Source organism: Nomia melanderi, chromosome 2 (genome assembly GCF_051020985.1).
Source record: "Nomia melanderi isolate GNS246 chromosome 2, iyNomMela1, whole genome shotgun sequence".
In the NCBI taxonomy this organism is placed as follows: Eukaryota; Metazoa; Arthropoda; class Insecta; order Hymenoptera; family Halictidae; genus Nomia; species Nomia melanderi.
This window is the reverse complement of record NC_135000.1, coordinates 30108683-30127357: the sequence shown is the minus strand read 5'-3', so window position 1 is coordinate 30127357 and position 18675 is coordinate 30108683. Positions and strand designations below refer to the sequence as shown.

The following is an 18675-nucleotide window of genomic DNA, read 5'->3' as shown; positions in this document are numbered from 1 at the left end:
AAAGGGAACTTTAGCAGATAGCAGCGTCACGATCGAGAACAATAGTCGGCACGCTCGCGGAATTTACCTGCCGATGAAGTCACGCTAGACAAACCGAATTAAATTGAACGACAGAAGGAGGTGGAGGGTGTCTCGGAGCCGTAACTCGCTGCTCCCGGAAATGAAAGCCAAGTTTTCCGCGAGGCATTAACACGGAGGAGAGACTCTCCGACCGAGAGGGGGGACGAGAACCGAGTTTCTCCTTTTGTTAACAGCGAGGACCCCGATAACGCGAAAAGGTAAGCGACTTTCGTCATCCGCGAAGATGGGAGCCGGTTCTCGTAGCCGGGAACGGTCAATATTTGCGGCCAACTGTTCGCCGAGCGAGAATTCCACCGAATTATTATCGAAAGGCCGGAGGAAATGAGAATCCGAACGCGACAACCGTGATACCCTGTTCACTTCGACGCCGGCCCGCGAAAACGCCACCTTTCCTGTCCCATTCGAAGACGTAATGGAGTTTCGGCTTTAAATAACTATTGCGGGATCGGTGGATCTTGATTGAACTCGCGAAACTGCGGCGCGAGCTTCTTCGAGAGAACGAGAGCGGAACGTTCCTTCGTTACTGCTTATTAATTTGGAAATGGAAGCTGACGACACGTAAAGAATTCGTGTTCATTAGGGAAGCGTATTCGGTTACTTCATTTGAGATTTATTCGTTTTTAATGAGTTCTGGACTATGAGTTCGTCGCGTGATCCGGAGACGGATGGAATATGGAAATTTGATGTACAGAAATTTCAAACGCGGCAACTTGACGGTTAGAAACTTTGATTATAGAAGCTTAGAATTTGGAAACTTTGAGTATAGAGGTTTAAAACGTAGACGCTTTGACTGTAGAAGCTTAACACGCAGAAACTTCCACTATAGAAGCTTGAAGTTTAGACGCTGCGACTATAGAAATTTAACCTTTAAAAACTCCGACTATAGAAGCTTACAGTTTAGCAACTTTGACTATAGAAACTGAAAATCAAGAAACTTCGAAACCATTCTACAAAACCTCACGCAGTACAAAGCCCCTCGGTTACAAATACTTTAATTCGAATCTTGGAAATCCATAGTCAATGAGAAGAAACCGAGAAACGCGTTTACGCGAATACGAGAAAACGCTGCGCGCGGGGTCCGGATGATTTCTATTACGCTCGAAATTAATTACAACAGGAACGGAACGATATTCGAATCGGCGGGATACGGGCACCATCATCGCGCGCGTTAACGGGTGTCGCGTAAATCACCGAAGCGGTTACTTCGGCGATTAGAATGCATCGCGATGGGAACGAGCTCCGCATTCTCCGCAGCCGAGCCCGCGCGCGAGAGGGAGATTCTTTTCTCTTCATTTGCCCGGGAACCGAAACATCGCGGAATCACTCCCGCGGCGTACAAAACATTCCCCAAGATTATTTACGCGCGAGCCCACCGGGCATTTTTAATTTCTCACCGTCTGCCATTAGATTTCGCGACTGTCTCCCTAACCTGCCACCGCCCCGTTCAACCCTTTCTCATTCACTCCGGCCTGATACGACTCCTCCAATCCTCTTCTTCCCAATTTCTATGCATCCGCCGCGTTTCTTATTCGAGGTCTTGTTATTTTATCCGAATAAAATGCCCGTCGGCCAACAGTAATTAAATTGGTGCGTTACTAATGTACATTGGTAGTAAGTGGATCGAGTTCGATATAGTCGCGGAACTTGAAGAATTAATGTGAACGGGTGAAGCGTGAAATCTATTATCCGCTTCGACTTTTCTCGCGGCATTTTGTAGGTCAGGTCGTGCTATAAATGCATAAACTTGTATTTTATTGATTGATTAAAACGGAATAAAGGTGGGGGTTCTAGGGCTGTAGCGGTAGGAATGTTTTTTAAGAATCCATTGGAGAATTTATGCGGAACGTGTTGTCGGGGTGTCCGGCAGTTTCATGAATTTATCCCGGTCGATCGAGATACGTGATAAATATTATACGTTGTTGTAAAAGGCAGCCGTGGATCGCGCGCGCAGTGAGAAATTCTTCCATAAATCCGGCTTGAACGTCGACAGTCAATTGTTGAGAGGATCATCAAATTTTCCTGTACATCTTCATCTCATATTTCACGTCATTTCTCGCATAAATTCTCGTGCCACCGGTGGCTGTATAATATAAAGCGCCGACAAATACCTCCGCCCTCTGAAAAGTGCTCGCGCCGACGGAACGTCGAATGCAAACCTCGACGGGAGCCGGCGCGGATGTCAATGAAAGACGGAGGAGCACGCGTCGGTAGGATATCGTGGCTGCGTGCGCGAGTGTGCGCCGATGAAAGCGGGGATCCTCTCGATCGGTCCGAGTCTCGACCAAGAAGTTTGAAAAGGACTTCTCGGGGCGCGGTCTCGAGAGCCGCAATATCATCTCCGCCGGATGCGGTTACGGGCAAACACGTGCGCGCGGAATTAGAGTGGACTCGGTAGGGAAACAGAAATTAGAGGACCGGAGACGGAGAAGAAAGCGGCGGACGGTAGAATGCAGGGGGGTGAGAATGAGAAGTAAAAAGGGAACCAGGGACAGAAAATTAGAAGCACGCTAGGAGAAAAAAATAACTAGAGACGGAAAGAAGAACAGAGTATTAAAGTCGCAGAAACGAAGAAATTGAACTATCAGTAAAAATACGGAAGAACTTAGATACAGAAAGATGACAGTGAAGATTCAAAGAAAATAAATCAACCAGTTGAAGACAGAATCAGAAACGAGGAAATAATACAAAAACAAAGGAAAGATCGATGCAGAGGAAGAAAGCAGCTAAACCAGACTAAAGAAACCAGAGCAGCAAAGCATATAAAGAACTAGAAGCAGAAGAGAGGTAGCTACTCCTAGGAAGCTTAGTAGCAGTTAAATCCTAGGAACGAGCGACGAAGAGGAGAAAGATCGCCCAAAAGCAGGCCGCAGTCGGAAAGAGAAGCAGACAGCCAGCTAAACACGCGAGGACGAAGCGCATCCGCAGAGGCGGAATCAGTGAGACGAACAAGAGAATGCGAGCGAGGGTAAGCAGTTGAATAGAGGGTGGTATTCGTCGGACATAATCCCGAAGACGAGAGTCGCGGCGGTGGACGCGTGAAGAGGGCGCGGGCGGGAAGGAGGCCCGGAAGAAAAGTCTCGGTTAAGGAGCGAAGTTTCCTTGGGCCGGGCCGCGGTGCCTCACAGGGCACTCGAGGGTGCGCTGGCCGGGAGGAGCAAAGGCGGCGACGGGAAACTGTAAAATGAAGGTCTAAGTAGGCGGCTGGGAGCTTAAGCTCCGCCACATGTGCCTGTGTGCCGGCCGGGGAAGCATGTGGCCCGGTGCCCGGCCGGGCAGAAGTAATCCGGACTAGCGTTCGCAGCCACGAAAACCGACTACGTGGAGCGAATTATTATCAGACCGCGGAAACCGGGGACTCTAAGACGCTATCAGGGCTGAAGGCTTTGCCCGGAGGCCGCGGAACTGTTCGCGGACCGGTTCCCGTGAATTCAACTGGTACCCGCCAGCTTTCTCGACTCGATTCCCTTCGGAGAACCTCAACGCGAGCCCTGTTTCCCGCTCGCGTGGGGCTCCTTCAATTACATCGGCGACGAGCAACGTCCCCGACGATCGTGTAGGAAAAAATTGGGCGCCGCCTTTTCAGACCTCCTCCGCCGAGCTTAATTGCGACGAGTCGGCATGGCTCGCTGGTGTGGTCTAGTGTGGCTTCTCGCCGCGGCAAGGAGAATAATTATTTTTAATCAGTCCTTAATTGCTCCGGAGCAGTCGCCGAGCATGTTGCGAGCGGTTTCAAGGAGGTAATCCGCTCTGATTAATCGTAGTGTTTTCGGGGAGATTGAGCTAGATGTTACTGAATCGTTTCGTAGATTTATCTGTTTGTTCTTTATTTACTCGTACGATTGACGTTGGATTTTCTTCTTTCGCTTCTGTACGTACTGCGTAGTTCTCTACTTCTTCGTGGAGGATCGACTGAGGAAAGTCAGTCGATCATGAACCCGCTACTATCGACACCAAGCGTTCCTCTGGCCCGCACGCGAATCCACGAAACATTCTAGATAAACTCGCGTCGAGGTATGAGTCCACGCAGTTCCTGACACTACTTATATCCGACATTGCTTCCTCGGAAATTCTCCGTTATATCCGTATCATCTCCTGCTAATATCAATACCGGCGTAACAATCCTCAGAACTTTATAATCATTAGCGCGAGCAATATTCCCAGAGGCAAACTCCGGGATTAACCAACGAAGCAAAACGCCTCACTCTTAAACACAATTACGTTAACTCGATTTCGCATTATTATTCGCCACTTGGCCAGGCGCATTCCAGTACCGAGCAACTTCCCGAAACTAGAATCCTTTCCATGGCCAGCCCGAGTTCCAAAAGCGGAATTAGCCAGGAATTCCGGTTAAGACACCGATCCGCCGCGCCGGGGCTTAATTTTATTCCTCCTCGGGCTCCTATTCGCAGTCCCGTTTACGAGAATCTAACGAAATCGTTCGGCCCCTCTAATCCCGCCGATCGGCAACCGGAAGCGCCGATCCGCGGACTCGTCGTCCCGAAGGCGGCGCGACGGTTTCATAAGGGGCGACGCGCGAGCGTCGACTTCCGGGAACGTGTCGGTTATTTAGAACTTTATCAAAGACTTTATGCGCCGTACGTGCCGGAATCCTGTCGGCCAGATGAGCGTACAGCTTCGTCGAGAATTCCGCCGGTTCATGATAAATACCGACTACGACCCGGATTTTAAGGAGCCCCGACCCGCTTCGTGCGCCGCATGATACTGCCGCGACCGCTGCGAGCCGTAACAATGGCGGCCGTCCGAGGCAGCCATTTTTCCCTCGCGGCCGGCGCCCAGTGCGGCGCAGTGTTGTAAGAGTTTGAGGACCATAGACAATTAAATGAAATGGTATTTACGTGTTTTTATTGGTTGGTTTTTGATCTAGAATTATTGAGATTTGAGACAGCTAAATCAACGCTGAAACGCGTCAGTCAAGCATTAACGGAGCAATGCCGCCATATAAGCATGGCACTTTTACTTAGTAAGTCCAATATCGTGTATATGATGGAAAAAATCACTATTTCTATCACTGTTGTTGTTGTAATGTTTACAAGAGTAAGTCAACTTGAAATACTGCTGGTTCGTTAAGAGTTAACGTGAATTATTGGTATATTAAAAGCATTAAACGTCTGATGGGATGTTCTAAACGGTTGAATACTGTAGGAATATCTCTTTTATAATAATTCCATGTGAATGTTGATGAATGTTCGGTTCCAGTGTCAAGAAACTTTGTTCCCGTTTCTGAAATCTGGGAGCCAGACTCAACGCGAGTGCGGTTTGGTTTTCGTTTCGGTTTAGATCCAAGTTGGGTATGCTTGAATATACGACGGATGTAAATCAAAGTCTGAGTTAGGTCAGTAACCAATTACCGTAGTGTACTCTCTGAAAACTTAAATACAGAGATCCCGTCGCGCTGTCTGACGTGGCGCAGCGTCAAAGCTCGATTTACTGCGGGCCGCATTCAATAATTCCCGGGTTTTGTCGGTTAATTTCGTTGCGTGCGCCTAGCAATGTTGTTTTTATTCCGGAATCCGGGGGCCCATTAGAATCTGAATATTCCACGTGACGCATAAATGATGCAAGTCACTCAGCGACGATCGCTCGCGACGACGCCGCGATTAGTTTTGCATCAAGCGGCCGGTAAACTTGCATCACCGCGATTTAGTATTCCATAGGAAATTCGGTGGAAGTTTCGTGGCTAGCGGGGGCCCCGAACGCCGCCGCTGCAATATTTACGAACTTCTAAACTCGAGACGTAACGGTGCGTTCATTTTTAAAAGTTAACGGACGGAAGCACCGTAATCCGGCCAAAGCCGCGCCATTCCGCGGAAGTCTGCGACTTGGAGGTGTAATTAATGGGGCTGGCGGAGAGCCGTCTTAGAAAAATTTATAAATCTTCGTGCGGTTGGACTGACATATCATTAATGCAATTTCAGGGATCACCGTCGCGATAGTCGATCCGCGCTTCATAAACGTTTCCTTGAAATTTTTAACCGAGTACGAAGGAATCGCGGAAGAGATTAAAATGTGGGGGTTGTAAAATATAGAGAAACGAGTTGTGGTTCGCGAGAACATCAAATTAGAATAGAAAATAAAGTACAGCGTGTTACGAACTGCTTCGTATTACATAGTTACGCTCACGCGAAACGCCTAATCTGACAACGGGTTCCCATCGTAGGGGATGATTATGAAAGTTTTAACTACTGTTCAGCTCGCGAACCCTGGCAACAGATTGAATTTACTAAGCGAACTCTCTTGTTGGCGCCAGAATTAAAACGATCACAGACCGTCTCCGCTTTTAAACGCGGTCCGTCCGGCGATATCCTACTTCCTTATTACTTCCGCCGAATAATTCGGCTAAGTGATATTTCACAATATCCTCTCGAAGCCGCTTTAAAACATTCCTCCCATAGTTGCGAGTCACTTAGCTCAATCCTAATTAATGGACCTAAATTTTAGCAAATTCTTTTCTTGGATGATTCTGATAGACTAAAACTGAAATGCTTACGACATTCAGTTGAATTACCCTTTATACTTCATTATATTTTTCATATTGTTATTCGACACGAATATCTATTATTCTATCTATCTATAGATCTACACATCTACTTATCTATCAATCCATTGACCTACACATCTACTGATCTATCAATCTATCGATGAATGCATCCATTGATACATGCATATACTGATTCATAAATCCATTTATCTCTACATCCACAGCTCCGTGCATCTATTGATCCATCAATCCATTGATCCATCTATCCACAAACTCAGCCACCGACGTAATTAACATTCTCTCACGAAAAAACACATTCGTTCGAGCTGCTTTATCCCCGCAAACGACAGTCCGGACGCCATTGATGCAAAGCCCATTCAGATTTAATCTGTTCCATCGGATCGGACAAGCGGAACATCGTTCGCCGGGGGTGCGGCGCGTTCAAAAGGTTGAATAAGCTTGAATAACGTCCCCGGATCCCATAAAATTCCGCGACGGACCCATAGAACCGATTCCCTGGAACTGTCGCGTCGCGTCGCGCGTCTCCGCCCCGCGCGCTTCCGACAACGTATCCCCGAGCCCTTATAAATACCGGCCAAGAAGTTTCTGCCGGCTTTATAAGAACACGGGAAATGATAGCGCACACGCGCTCGAAATGTGCGGCTCGTTGGTAAGAAGTACGCGGCGATAAATCCCGAGCGTGACCCGAGCCACTGGCTTTCCCGCAGCGTTTTGGTCTGGTTGCGCTGCAGCTAGCCCCGGCCACAGCCGAGAAGCGAAATATTACCTTGTTTCCGCGAAGAAGGATAACCGCGAACAACCTTATGACGGATAAACTGCCTTCGACGGTACTGTGTCCGACGGTGCGTGCGCTTTCGCATCGGGTAATAGGGAAATGTCCCTGGACTCCTCCGATATTCGGGCAGATTTCAGTTTCTACCCGTTTCAGTAGCCACGAGCGGATATTTCTTTGCTACGTAGATTTTATAATAAAATAAGAAAATCTTAACACTAATGATAAGTAAGGGGTACAAATGGATGACAGTTGATATCTAATAGAGACTTATATTTGAAAAAAGTTTCTATTTATTCAGTGTAATCTCAATGTGAAATCTCGTTCCAAGTCACCTTTGAATAACGGTTCGTCTTTTTGGAAATATGATATAGAAAACTCATATTTCGTATTCATATCGAGACGACAGAAATTATAATAGGTTAGTAATCGTAGAACCACAAAACTTGTTAACAACCAACGTTCAACTTGATTATAGGATTATGTGGATCACCCGTAACCGATACCATATTTGATTGTGGGCTCATGAAATCTATCAGTAATTGGCGCATGACTTGATTACGCGGCGAGTGGATTCATCGGCATCATAGAGATCACCGTACAACCGCTGCGTCATTGCAACAGCGTCGACAACAATTACATTGTTAATTAATAATTATTATCCAAAAATTGCGTCAACTGTGTCGTAACGATAACGGAGAAGCAACGGTTCAAGCACTGTTGCATTCGAGAATCGCCCCTTAAAATAACGTTACTGCTATCATCGCTTCCGCTTTTCGCTTCGATATTTCAGAAAGCGCAAGATTATTGGGGCGCGCGCCGCCGTGCACGTTGGAAACGCGGGACTCAAGCAAAAGGGAAGAATTCCCAGCATATTCGAACCTGTGATATTCCAAGCATGCTTTGAGTATCAATTCCCCGGCAATCCTGTTACATCCCCGAATGGTAATCCCGAAATTAAATCGGAATAATCGTGAAACAGGGGTTCAACGAACAGAGGATCGATCGGAACTTCTAAAAAATTCCGGCGATTCGCTGGGGCGAGCTCGAAACGCGTTACGCGAGAACTTCGCGACCATCCGCTGCGCCCAGTAACGAGTTCTCATGACTATACTGCGCATTTTCGTGCAAATTTCGCGGTTCAAGGGTGTAACTAGAAAAATAAAATGACTAAAAATAGAACTAGATATTCTTAACAAACACCGTAAAACGTAGCACGCTTCGAGTATTCCGTATTAGGGTACATTTCGAGTTTCCAATGTTCCCATAAATACGGAAGGATCCGCAGTCTATTCGTGACGGTTACCTAAACTCCGGCGGGATAACGATACTTGATAAACTAATTACGACCCGTACGAGCTCTCCCCTCGTCGCGGTGAATCCGAAGTAAGTTAAGTCCCGTTTCAGGAGCTGCTTTATTCCCTTGCGAATTAACGCTTCTTCGGCGACGCGCTTTGTTTATGGCGACGGGGAAAGAAATCCCGCGTGGAAGCGGGATCCTGAAGCTTGTTAACGCCGCGGCAGATTGTCATCAATAATCCCCTCTCCGACTTCCAGGGAATGTAAAGAGCTTTCTGTGCTTCGCTCGGGATTCTATCGACATTCCCGTGGCGTTATATTTATTTCACATTTTATCAACGCTTCCGGCTCCGTCGGATTTAAATTACAATGGTATAGACAGACGTCTGCTCTGACAGAGATCCGTCTGCAGGTTCAGTAATTAATTCCGTGTAACGCGAAGTGGAATAATGTCGACGACACTGTAGAAACCGTTGGGAGAGTATACATTTCGGGATTTTTCAGAATAACGTGACCCAGTTAAAGAGAGATTTCATTGGAAATCAAGTGCCAACATTTTCCATTTGCAATTCAAAGTTTCATATTATAAAATTATCCTTCACCGGCGGCAACATCGAATACTGCTCGTTAATGGTATGCGTTCGCGGGCCACCCTGTGACAATATAAATTCCTATAACCGTTCAGAAATCGACCCTTACTTCTCAATTGATCGCGAGGCAATGAAACCCACGAGCACCAGGGATCCAAAGCTCAAGAAACCGCGAGCAAAGAAGATGGAGCTTCCATCACGGACGCATCAGGCGGCGATCAAGCTTTATCGCGCGGAAGGAAACGCGAGGAAGCATAGTGTCGCAGAAAAACTGTTCGCTTGAAAATTCCGCACGATAAGCGATCGTTATAAGAATTCCGGGGAGATGATCGCCGTCAGTGGCCATTAGGCCGCTTTCACGCAACGATAGTCGTGTAAAGAGGTCGGAAATTAATCCGGAAATTAATAAATCACATTCTATTTTTATGTAATTCCATAGAATCATTATCGTCGAAACATTGAGTTGATAAAACAATTAAGACACTGCAAGATGAACTCTTCAACAATGAAGGTAGTATTATAATTTCATTAACACTACAATTATATTCATTTTTAAACACTCTGCCTGAAAACCATCGAACATGCTGAATCATTTATTCCTAAGGAAATATGTATAAAGAACAGATGTTACTGATTTAAAATATCCTCTCACGCAATATGGCTTTCAAATGTCATATCAACAAAAAGTTCTTAAAGCCTTGATCGTGTAAAAAAGGCTGCAAGTTTCCCAGAAGCTTAACGCCACATGCAAACTGCCTTATGAAATTCCATCGCAGTGAAACTAGCGCGGCGACGCGCGGTAGCAGTTTACAAAACCGGAAGCCGATGGTCGCGACGCTAAATAATCCAAAGTATGCGCGTACGCGGGATTAAAATCGCCTATTGATTCCCGGCTTGTGTTGTGGCAGCCGCGGAACCGTTAATGGAACAATAATAGGCGGGACCAAGCGTTCGTTCGCGTGGCGATGTTACTCGGCCGGCGCGCGATAAAATTCCGGCGGCGGCAGGTAATTAATGCTCGATAATGGCCGAGGACACAGTCGGTAAAATTATATTCTCGCGAGTTTTACGCGGAACCCTGGCCGGCCCGCAACGTGTAATCTATACCGGGGGCGCGGAGAATCATGCATAATTCACGCCGTTACAAATTATCGCGGCTAATACGAATGCCCCTATCGTTTGTCCCTGTTTCCGCTTTGGCCTTGTTAGCCCCGCTGATACCGTACGGCGCTACCTTTGCTACTAGCACGAGTGTAATGGGCCACGAACCGCGATTGTTTTTCTTTCGAACGAGCTGCGGAACTATTTGCCGAGCGCACGATGCTGCGAGATACTCGAGTATGCCGTGCGATATATTCAGAAACGCGGTAGAAGATTCTGGTTTGATTCTGTTGAATTCTATCGTTGGTAATTGCTCGAGTTACTGGAATAATTTTATTTAGAGATCGTGGAATTTTTGTGTAGTTTGATGGCTGCTGCTTATTACCGAGATTCAAAGGGTTAAATGGATAATTTGAAGTTATGGAGCAGTTTTCTTCGTTATATCAGATTATAGTTTATCAGTGTTCTCTGGATAGTACTATAATATAGTAAATACACTAACTACCACCCTTGAATCATCTCGAACCATCCTCCGAAACATTTTCCCCGGCTCCGACCTCGAACTCGGAACTTACCGTTCGAACAAACGAACGTTCATCGGGGAAACTGAAGTCTCCACGATTCCCCGAATCGCGGTACAAAAAGCAAGATAACAGAGATATACCCGGAGAGACGTCCCCTTCGGATGGGAATGATTCAATTCCAAGTGAAATCAGTCAGCCGAATTCGCAGTTGCAATTGCATCGTCGCCGTTCCCCCGGAATACTTGACGGAACTCGCGAAAACTATCCGGCCCGACAATGCCGGAAAAGCGGCGCAAGTTTCCACAAGCGAGGCGCAACGCAACGATTACGTCGTCGCTCGGCTCGCGCGTTCGAGAGCACGTCGCGCGCGCGCTGGATCAATTTAAAGTGCTTCGGCGCCGGGGCGGGCGCATTATTCCCGACAAAGGCCCGTCAGAAACTTGCGAGTTCGGTTACCCTTAATTACGCCCGATGCCCGACGGGAAAGTTGAAAAATCACGGCCGGCCCCCCCGTCGAACCGTCGGCGCGCGGCGGAACGACGAAAAAAATCTATAGAAAAGGGAACGACCGAAGGGACGAAGGGGTCGCCGGGGCGGAGGGTCTTGGCCGATCGAACGCGAGACATTATCGGCGTGTCAAGAGTTTTCAATGGTTAACGAGCTTCTGATCAGATTATCGGCGAAACTTTCGGAAGAAGCGCGACAGTCTCGATTCAACCGCGCAGAACGATCAGCGACTAATTTCCACGGTTTCCGTTCCCTTCGATGCGGATTTAATGGTTTATCATTACGGCGGCCGCTGCTTCGCGTCGGCTCAGTTGTACGGGTTAGCTAATTAATTTCAACGTATGTGGAATTCGGGAATAGTTGGAATTTGAGAATATTTGGAATTCGGTGATGTTTGAAATTTACGAATATCTGAAATTTGAGGACATCAGGAATTTCACGATATTTGGAACTCGAAAATATTTGAAATCGTCGAAACTCTCCGGACATTTTACAATGCGACGAAGAAAGAAACGTAGCAAAGACATTTGCGAAACAAATGAAACATATTTAAAGTGAGAAGCAACGCAAGATCAATAGAAGCTTCGTGTTCGGTGTAGTCAAACAACGAGTCCGAAGCACAAGAAGCAATAAGCGTGACGCAATGTAAACGAAATTCCGCGAAATTTCTAATCTCCGCAGGATATCCCACAATTCCCCGAACGCAACGAATGACCTCGTATTTATAGAGTATTTACAGAGCATATGTTCGAGGGTAATCGAAACGCAGCGGGCTACTGCGCGGAGCGAAGCCCGCAAATACCGTCGATAATACAACAAATATTCCGGTTGCGAAATGCGAGCTACCACGTACGCGGCATTGTCCGCCGTATTTAGGACTCCGGCTGAAGTTTGCAGATTTTTGGCCAAACACGCGTCACGTACCGGGTCAAATATTTCGCGGGAACGTTTTTCCCGGGAATACGGCTCCGACGGGGGCCGGAAAACGGAGAGAAAGAAGAGAACAGGAAGGAAACGAGGGAAGAAGAGAGGAAAAAGAAAAGGGAAGAGAGCTTTTACGAGGCGAGCCAAGCAACTATGACAAACGTATCGCAGCCCTAGATTCCGTGGTTCCATTATTGTTTCGATATTTGTGGCGTGCACGAGAAACGTCGATTCTACCGGGGTTCGATCGTCAAAACGACGCAGGCTCGTCCTCCTCTCGATAGGGATTCTCAGTCTAAAACCTGTCCCGTGGAAAAATAAATAATTCGCGAGGGATGCCGCCGAGGGAGAGGGTGGAGATTGTCTCGAAGGAAATACTGGCTAGTCCGTGAGCTCGAGTGCCATCGAATGGGATCGTTCAAGCTGAGAGATCTTCGAACAAATAGTCCCTTTTATTTCTCCTCTATGTTCTCGGTGTTTCTCGATAACAATGGGTAATTAATCGTTGGAGAAAATAGAAACGAATCGCGAGGATACCCGTGATATTACGTGGCGATCGGATAATAGTAGACGGAGAAGATAGTCATTGAAATAATAAATGTCTGTATAATTACTAATATTAATACTGACAGGTAGACAAGCATCGATAGCTTAGTCATCGTATTGCAATAGTATTCGCAGAAAAATGGCAGACAGCTGCACATCAAGGCGAAATGGATTGTACTTCGAGGATTGAAATCGTTTTATGTTCTATTTGATATCTAAGAAAATTGAAATCGATATAATACAATTTACGAGTACTTCAGGTGTTTATGTTCTCCATTTACGAGGAGGTGCAATGCATGTTGAGCGATGTATCGGATGCAGATACACGGGAATATATTCCGATGGAGGGAGCATTCATAAAATGGACAATGCCGCGGGAAATGTATATTAAATAGCGGTGCTCTCTGTTGAATACGCGAAGGTGCGGATTAGAGGGAGTTTTACTTAAACTTTCCATTTTCCTAATTAAATGCGTAACTCTGCGTTTCTACGTAAGAAAGCTTTCGCCACATGCTTTCCGCGGTAATTGAAACACAGTCCATTATCGATAATTTCCGCACATTTCTACGTTCGTGCGGACTTCCGCTCGAATCTAATTAGTCAAGAAAAAGTCACCAAAGAAAACTTCCGGGAAACCTTGCTCTCCCGCAGCCCGAAGCAATAAGGCGAAAGAAAAACCTGCACGAAACCCACCGCAGGAGCGGGAGGGAAGTTTTCGCGCAATAACGAGGATCAACGGAACTTTCAGAAGCCGTTCTTCGCGATACAGCTTAATTCCTGCGCATGTGAAGACCGTTGCGTCTCTATTTGCTGCGAAATTAGGTGTGCCAGTGAATAATGGTCTCGGGAGGTTTCTATTGGCTCGCTATAGAAACTGCGCTCATCGATAGGAATTCAATAGACGGGAATTCGATTTTTCCAAGAAGAATTTAATCTCTGGATGCACGCAACACAAGCGATTTCTTTATTCAATGAAATATGGAACGACGGGAATGGAAGGTGCATTAGATTTACCACTAAAAATTTCCAAAGCTTCTCGAATTCGATATCTTTATTATACTTAGCTTAAATAATATCTATCTTCATTCCCCGCTATCTTCTATTATTCCCAAACAAGTTATTAGCAGGAAAATACTTCAAACTGTTTATTTATTATTAAAATGAAATGTAGATCACTGGATTGATCAAACGTTGCATTCAGTATTAATCTCTCCAGTATATTATTCAATATTTAATTATTCCGTTTGATTACGTTCAAAAAGCTCTTCAGGTAGAAATTATTTTACCAACTTTTGTTGAACGTATAATAGATCGTTCATTAAAATACTCGATGACTACGAGATGAATCGTTTCGTCGGGAATCAGTATATACCAGCTGCGTGGTCATCGACGAAAATTCAGCACTTTGAGACGCCTACCATGATTCATCGTTTGAGTACCGCGGACCGACGTATTAGGATCGCAATATACCATCCATATAGACACCTTGTTTGAACACAGAGTGTACGGTGCGTTAATCGGCATCCGTGTCTTTGTCTGCGTGAAATCCACGCATCACCGGATACCACGGGCAAACCGGTGGCGCAACGATGGCGGACGGTGCCGTGGGTACCGGTGACTGAGAAATTCTACGCGATCGATGGACGCGCGTTTCGTTCTACTGCAGCAGGAAAATCGGAATTGAGATGAATCGACCAATACCGGATTGGAAAACACGTATGGACCGGTTCGGCTGATCGTTCTTTCGCATCTGCAGGATTTGGAAAAACGCGAGGGACTTCGTCAATCGACGGGCGCGCAACATGTTAACCTCTTCAGCGACTCAATTTTTTGGGAACGGAGGCGGTTCCGGTTGTTGGTTAGTTTTACCTCGTACAATATAAATGGATAACAGTTAAAGTGGAAGGAATAGGAATAAATTGTATTATAGATATTATAGATATAGATATTATAGATATAGATATTATAGATATAAAAATGAAAATGAAGTTTATTACAGATTAAAAATTACTTTAATTCTGTTTGCAAGAAACAACTAAGAAAATAATGATAAGATCAACAGCACATAATTCGTAAATGCTTCTCGAATCTAAGCAAACTTTCTGCTTCACCGTTTCACTTCTTAAACCTCCCTTGTTCTCGTTGTTCACGAACTACAAAACTTATGCGCAAGAAATTTCGAAAGCAATATCATTCGCAAAGTATATTCTGTTATTCCTCAAACTTCGATACCGATATCAGCATGATCGAGTAAAAGATACTTCGAAATTGAAACCAATATTCTCATGAAATTGATCTACAAACTTTATTCGCTGCACATTGACATTTTATACTTCAATTTCCCGCGTCCTGTGTACCCTACACTTTCATTCTATTTCTGCAACAATCAATACTCGAAACTAGAGTACACAATCTTCTTCAGCGTGGAATTCGATAATACATCTTCCTAACCCTTCCAACATACTTCCCAGGCAATCTTTAGATAACCAGAATTCTCAAATATATCATCTTCATCTACGAAGGGTTAATCATTCACTATCTAATTCAGCAGAATCTGCAGAAAATTTCGAATATTCTAAACAATCTTCATCTACAAAGGGTTAACCATTATATCTAATTCAGCAGAATCTTCAGCTTTCGTACACTCTAAACAATCTCCATCTACAAAGGGTTAACCGTTCACCATCTAATTCAGCAGAATCTGCAGGTTCCGAATGCTCTAAACAATCTTGATCCGCAAACGGTTAAACAGTTCGCGTAACGAACCCGTTCGATCCGGTTTCCCACGTGCGCAGAAGTGGGAGGAAGCGTCGTGCGAATTTCACGGATCCATTGATTCGCGTTACATCCCTTAAATCGGACCGCAAAGCGTCAACACGGTGTTTGCGAGCGACGCCGTCGACCGCACGGCTCTCTGCGGTCGCGCACGATAACTCCCCGGCCAGCTGCGTGTGCTCCCGCGCCCGCCCCCGCACAGCACCGTCAGCGGGAACGCTGACATCCGAATCCGGAAAAAGCATTTACTTTCGGCCAAGTGTTTCTTCTCACCGGCGGAGTTTTCCACGGGACACCGGCGGCTGGGTTGTTTTGCCTCCCCCGCGTGCCGCCGGTGAAAAGGGTCGAGAGGCTTTTAGCCCGGTGGACTCGATTTATCGGCAACACGCGCGCAAACAGAAAAACCACTCGCCCCTTTGACGTACACTTTCGACCCGCTAATTAACCTTTCGGGAACCTCTGGCAACTTCGATGGATATCGTTCCCACCGATCGAGGCTATCTTTATTTCTGCTTTTCTTATTGTTTAACCCTTGGAACTCTGTAGGCTCCACTATTGCACCAGTTCTAATATTAAATATTTTAATGAATCCTAAGAAAACTACCTTAAGATTGTTAGATCTTCCAAATATACGAAGTTTGTACTGAGGAGGGAATTAAAGGTCTAAGAAGTGTTATAACATTGGTAATATTCAGTAGGACTACTATCAAAATTGGTAGGCGTTGCTGACGTACCACAAAAGTATGTGGAGTGCTAAGGGTTAACTCTTCGCTAACTTTCAAATGTATACGTGCTTCTCAATAACCAAGCAGTGTCTTCAATCTTTCGGAGGCTCGTTTATAATATTGTAAGCTGGTAGCTTATAGCAAAAGTAACTTAGAGTTGTTGGAAGATGATATTAAAAATTCTCGGAGTGCAAAGGCTTAACTGTTATTTTTGTTTACGGTGGTTTCTTTCTTTACGGTGTCAATTATTATAAATTACTATATCATTCGTAACACTACATGTCCAGTATAAGTATCTAGGAATTCAGTATCATTCCTATAGGGTCAAGCTCTTCGATAGTCGCTCCACGCTGCCGCAAGAATCGAGAACAAAAAGAAAGGAGAACAGATCATCGGCGAAAGGGAAACACGCGCGCAACGAACGAACGTATTCCGGTCTCCGGCATTCACTGCGAATGAAAAGCTCGCTCTCGCGATGCTCGAGCCTTGTTTTCTCTTCTACCCGTCCAGCTACCGATATTAATCTCTTCAAAGGGCAGCGAAGGGGTAAATAATAAATCGTTCTTTACGTGTAGTTTCGATACTGTTCAGCGAAACTGAGGAATTAGTTTTCATCCGATAAGAAACACGAACTCTGACCTGTAAAGATGTCTGTGGACCGGTGCCTTTGATCGAGGAGATCGCGATACGATTCAAGCGATTCGCGTCTTCGCCGCTGACTGATGAACGCAGCGAATCTTTTGCTCGGAATAAAGATCGCATCCGGCGAACGTACAGATTGTTTTCATTAATCGTTCGGTATTCGATTCATTTGTTACCGTGCTTGCCGCATTGACGGGAATAAATCGTGTGGATTATAAGGGGGAATGGAAATCGTTCAACTGAATTATTACCGGGACGATATGTATCGATAAAATTCCGACAAATAATCTGCGTTTATGCTAAACAATAACCGTGCGTTGATTTACAGGAATCGCTAACTACAAGTGGTCATTCGTAATCCGACGATTTTATAAATTATTACATTTTCCTTTTAAATTCCTCTTTCCGGTATACTATTTAATAAACAAAAATAGTCTCGCAATCCACAGCTGTCTGGCTCCGAGAAAGGAGCTAGCCGGCCGGAAATCGAGGCTCGAATCAGAATTTAAAAAATATTCGAACGAGTGAGCGCCGAGGAACGGCCGGCTCGCCGGAAACAAGGATAGTCCCGCGACCCGTTATCGTTTCCGTTGGCGTGTCTATCGGTAAAGATTTCAATTTTCCGTGGGCAGGCCTCGCTCGATATCGATCGAATCTGGACGCGCTAGTTGACCCGGATTGGAAAGCCCCAGGAACGATCTTAAAACACAAAGAAATGAATGCGACGGACTGTATCGCCGATTTGTGGATCCGACTTTCCATTAGCGGAATAACGTTCCTCTCGCTCGATCTTGTGTTTCTCGCGTTCCTTTATCCTTAATCTTCATCGCCGGCTTGACCTCTCGTTGACATGTCGACCGCCATAGAAATTTTCAGCGTTTTACTTACGAGTGTCTTGGAATAAGTGATCTCACTCATATCTCTGAATTCTCGAGGAATCTTTGGTGAAATGTTTTTAGGATAATTCAATACTAATATTACTAATAGTAACAAGTAATACTGGTACTAACATTATAATATTCCATTAATACAAGAACCTTAAGCTTTTTCTTAAGAGATAGATCATTATTATTCTAAGCCACTAATTATTGCACTTATTCTCTCGTAACAAAGATAAGTGGTTGTAGAAACAATTATCAACCATCTGATACCGTAGTTCTTACGTTAAAATAATCTACGTTATTTAGTTACTCGAGTTACGAAGCATTTTCATTCGATACAAATGTTCTTATTGCAATTGCTTCCGAGCAATTCGAAAACGCCGGTCACCGGTGGCAGTCGACGTGCTAAGAATTAAACATTGCCGGTAACGGGCCGTGAAAAAACATCCGACCGTTCTCGAGGAGGTCCCGTAAGATAACGACATGAGTATTCCGCTCAATAACCGATAATGGAACTCTTATAAAACGCTGTTTTATAAGAGTCGCTATTACGGAACAAAGGAGCGGCGCGTCGCTATTGCGGGCCGCATTAGGGGATGCATATGCCGGGCACGGTGCAATTGCGACGCTCGAGACCCATTACGGGCTATTTGTAAGCTATCCCGAATGGCGAATGTTTTGCCGCAAAAGGGGTAACGATGTAACTAGAGAATATCACGGGTGTTTCGCGGATGCGAAGAGGAGGAGGCACTCCAACTGTGTAGTACAAACGTTTACTCAATTATAAT

General features: G+C 45.5%; 1 protein-coding gene across 3 annotated transcripts in view; it reads right to left on the bottom strand.

The window, feature by feature from the left end:
* Positions 1–18675, bottom strand: part of LOC116429918 (uncharacterized) — a 383306-nt gene that overhangs the window by 330747 nt on the left and 33884 nt on the right. The gene's annotated exons all lie outside the window — the stretch shown is intronic.